This window comes from Dendroctonus ponderosae, unplaced genomic scaffold (genome assembly GCF_020466585.1).
Source record: "Dendroctonus ponderosae isolate FM_Combo_2020 unplaced genomic scaffold, Dpon_F_20191213v2 Dpon_F_20191213_1, whole genome shotgun sequence".
NCBI lineage: Eukaryota > Metazoa > Arthropoda > Insecta > Coleoptera > Curculionidae > Dendroctonus > Dendroctonus ponderosae.
In genome coordinates, this window is record NW_026017110.1 from 13561098 (window position 1) to 13565933 (window position 4836).

The following is a 4836-nucleotide window of genomic DNA, read 5'->3' on the forward strand; positions in this document are numbered from 1 at the left end:
GACGTTGTATGTCTTTGATGGATAAGCAATTCGATTTCGCAGTTTTACTTTGTTTTATTATGGTTTTATACCGAATTCGCCATTCTACATTCTTTTACTGAGTGTTGTTCTTAATCAAAAGTGCGGTAATCATACCGCACCGGTTTCATACCGGTAGATTTAATTTGATAAAATAAGAACAACTTTCTTTATAATTTGCCTTTAATATCGCCTGCATTATACTTTCATTTTGCAAAATTGCATTGTAAATGTAGATTTATTGTTATTTGATTTGTTGGGGGCATTTAAGTGACTGATTTTTTATACAGTATGGTAATCTAAATACTAATAATAATAATTATTATTAATGATATACCAAATGTTAAAGTTAAAACATATATTAATGGTTTATGTCGAATTGGACAAAGTTATAAATAATTTGTAAATAAATAAATATGTTCAATATTTCTAAATGATTGTCTGATTTTTATCTTCTGAATATTCATATTAACATTTTTGTCGAAAACGAAAGGTAAACCCCCAAAGATGTTTCTCAAGGAAAGAACGTTTTTAACTAGAAAATTTGTGCAAAGTATGTATGTAGAAAATGTTCCGAATAATCGGACGATTTGAAAGGTGTCGGACAAAGTTGAAATTCAATAGTTCTCATATGCGATTATTTCTGGCTGAAAAAAACAACCATTTTGACTCATCGTGTAGGTGACAATGAACGCGATTTTAACCTATAAACCCACTTTTTCGCACTTGTCTTCATCTATGCTTTTACGCTTTTACGAAAAATACGCAACAAGTTCAAAGTTGTGTGTTCAGTAAAGTAGAGTGCGCTCTAAATGACGACACATTTTCGTTAAGAAAATTTCCTTAGAATTTGAAAATACTGTTGCATCGAGTTTTTTGAAAATACATTTCTGAGAAACGAAAAATACTCTATAACTTCAGAGTTGTGCCTTCAGTAAAGTAGAGTGTGCTCTAAATGTCGTTAAAGTTCATTCAAATCGCATGAAATCCTGAAAGTCACCCAAAATATTCCCAAAGTTTAAAAAGTCTTGTGAGGGAATCAATGGTTTAATCGGAACCAAATCCACAATACCAGTAAGCTGATACTAATTGCATTGAATACTGGAACCCACATTTCCATATCTGAAGCGGTTCTTTAGCGAAAAGCTTCAGATGAGCTTAATATAAAAATACAAACCCGGCCAAAATATTCTCAAAGTTTAATAATGAACTACGAAAGAACCAATAGTGGAATCGATACCACATCCACCCGGTGAGTCAGTTGATGAATCTGGGTTAAAAGTTCTACATGTACATGGCAACCAGCGGCAAAGTAATGCTAATCTTACCGAAAGCTGCTTAGTGCCACCTAGAACGAAAGAAGAAAATGTGTGTATATGAAAATGAAAATAGCTTTATTGGGGAAAACACTGGGTGTTCGCGGTACAATAAGAACCGGTTCAGAACTCGTTCGTTACCGCAGAACAAACAAAACATAAGGTTGGATCGGCATCGGGACTAGCTCCCGGTATAATAATTTATTTTATTTGTTAGGAGAGATTGGACACTTTTGTTTGCGGGCGACTTTTTATCGCCTGGTGCCACCAGCATTACATTATTTTTTCTAATTCAAATTTATGGCTTTATTTGTCTATTCTTCTACTCCGATCAATTGGTTTTGACGATTTGATAAGTGATTTTGCCACAGAAAAATAAAAAAATAAAATATTTTTAATTTTATAATAATTTGTAAATCACTGTTAAGTTTACGAATTATTAAGTTTTTTATGTTTATCGCATTTAATTAACTAATTTTGATCAGAACGCCAATGTAAAAAAAACTAATAACTAAATAATAAACATGTAATTTTTAGCCTCAGGGTGAATGGACAAAGCTATAAATTTGAATTAAGGAACGGGATGCAGAGAAAAGGTGGTCGGTGGTACCAATTGTACCACCAGCGGTGAATGTTCAAAAAAATGCAGGTCAACTACAGCAGAGGTAAGATCTGCGTTTGTGCAGTGGCTTTTTAAATTAATTAATTAAATGCGATAAAAAAGGTCAATAATTATTTTCTATTCAGAAAAATACAACTACCACTTTTCGCAGAGAAACCATGATGATATAAAAACACAGCAAATCCGTCTTTCCACTTTCACTCCATTGCATTTCCGTTTAAGGAAATTACTGTTAGGCACAAAATAACTAGTTGGTACTACTAAAAGCTGGTTCTAAACGCGTTCGCGGAACGGAGGAATCGGTTCTGAACAGGTCCTGAACCGATCTGCGCCCTAATTTGGTTCCTTATCGGGTCTGAACCGATCCTGAATCGCTACCGCAATAAAGCTAATAACAGCAGGAAATATGTCCAAAGCCAACCTTATTTGAAATCAGCAATGCAAAGAGAGAGAAATATAAAGAGTTCACAAAACTTCAGCTGCTTGTCGGAAAACTAAACTCAGTTCAAGCTAAATTATTTATAGTTTTATTAAATTTTTATAGTTATTACTTACTAGCTTTTTGCCAGCTGGCGCCCCATTCTCCATTTTCTAACGTCACCATTAAGTTTCACACTACACTTTCACAAACTACCGCATTGGCCATAAGGGCCACAATAATTCTATATTTCCCATCTAAGAATGCGATTATTGACTGACTTCGTCTACTGTCCGTAGTAAACTGAACATTTATTCACATTTTTTAGAAAAAGACACCGAACTACAGAATAAACATGATTATTTAATAATTTAATTGGGCGCCCTTTCGATGATTCATGCTTTACTTGGCAGTTGTGCCAAGTACAAAGTGCCTGTTCGCACGGCAATATTTCTAAAGGCAAATTTCACGTTTCAACTTCTCAACGACGGCGAGAGTCAACTGCAACTAAACGAAAAACGATCCAAGTGCCGATCTTTCACTAATTTAATTTTACATTTAAAGCCATTTATGTTTGTCTGAATTTCACTCAGCTGCAGTGATCAAAACACAACGCCAAAACTAAAACGAATAATCGAATTAAATATAATTTTCTAAAAATATTGACTAAACAAAAAAACCGCGGAGAAATCACTTAAAAATGCAACTGTTGCTCAATTCCTGCGTAATGATAGAAGCCAACGAAATTCCTAAAAACTAATTAAAAATGCCCTTTAAAAGTTCTGATTTCAAGAATTATTTCTCCACAAGCGCAATTCGAGGAGTGATGATAGACGCGCAACTCAACACTGTGTTACCCAGGTCTGATGGGACCAGATGGATACCCAGATGGGAATTACGTATTTCCGTTATCCGACGGGTTATTTCAAATGGTAAATCGAAATATTACTGAATATTTCATTTTCACTAATTTTAAGGGAACATATTTTTTGAGCCACCTTGTAAGGGCAGAAACAAATGCTATTTGTGTTTAGAAAACGAGGGTAAAAATTTTGAACAGTTGTTTGAAGAAGAATATCTTAAAGTATTTTTTAGATTTTATTTTAAATATTTAAAACTTTTTCCATACAAGGGCGAAAAGTGTCGTTTTTCGAACGACGACGGCGTTTGACACCCGCGACTATGTCGAGGGTGTCATTCCGTCAGGAGTTCCAAAGAGTTGCCAAAAATAAAAGGCCTCGACTTCATATTTAAAATTTAATTTCAATGCCATTTTTTAAATTGTCACGTTTTGACGTTTATAATTTTTCAAAAGCGTACTTTTGTAAGCATATACAAGAGAAAATTCGAGTGCTGCTTGCATGGTATGGTGTTTGTATAAGTTGCATATCTTGCAAGACATTTGCGCTATTTAAAAAGATCATGCTTCGCGTGTGGCAACATCGGCGAGCGCAAAAAAATAGACCATTAGAACGACTTTGAGACTGAACTTGCAACAAAGTTATAATTTACGAATTGTAAGTAAACATTAAATTATGATCAATAGTTGTCTATAAACCTGCGTAATTCATGAAAAATGCCTGTCGGTCACTTTTTAATGAAAATACTTTATTTTTATGATATTTAAAAAAATATTATGACAGTGTTCAATTCGTCACATTTACTTTTGCGCACATGTGCGTAAAAGTCCTTGCGTAAAAGTAAAACAAATGAACAGTCGGGAAAAGTGCTTCTATTTGATCGTCGCTTCTGGTCGAAAAATGGCGGTTTTTCATTCATTCGAAAAAAACCTGTTGCAATTTGACAATTGCTCTTGGAGTGTTGAAAATGCAGGCACGTATTTACAAGTTCTCGAAGATTTATTAAAAAGCCGATCAAAACATAACTAATTGTCAATATGTCATTAAAATCAATTTAAAAGGGGCTTTGAGAATTTGATAACAAAAAACAGGGCCGTATTTAAAAAAAATTAGTTGATAGGCATTTCTTGAAAACGAAACGGTGAGCCAAAAAAAGCTGATATGGTAGTATTAACGCTGACTTAATGAATGTTGCTATGAGAAAGTCTAGTGGGTTTTGCTCCAACTTTGATATTAAGCCAGAAAAAAGTAATATTGAATTTCGAAATTTTCAGTTTTTTTCAAATCATTCAGAAACGACTCTTATCAAATAATTAAAAGCCCCATTTTATTAGTCTTGCAATTGCCCGACTTTTTTCCCAATCAATCAACTGCGTACCACTTACGGTTTTCGATTATATTCCTTATTACCTTGGACACAGTTTACACTGAAGTTGGGTAGGGACTGTCTGTTGGACTTTTAGGCAATGAAAATGTATACGTCCATAATAATGAATTACAAAAAAAATTAAATTGTTGTATTTTCGAGAACTTCATATTTTGCGATTAATAAGAAAATCAAACAGCACACACCCTGAGATAATTTTATTTTTTTACAAACTT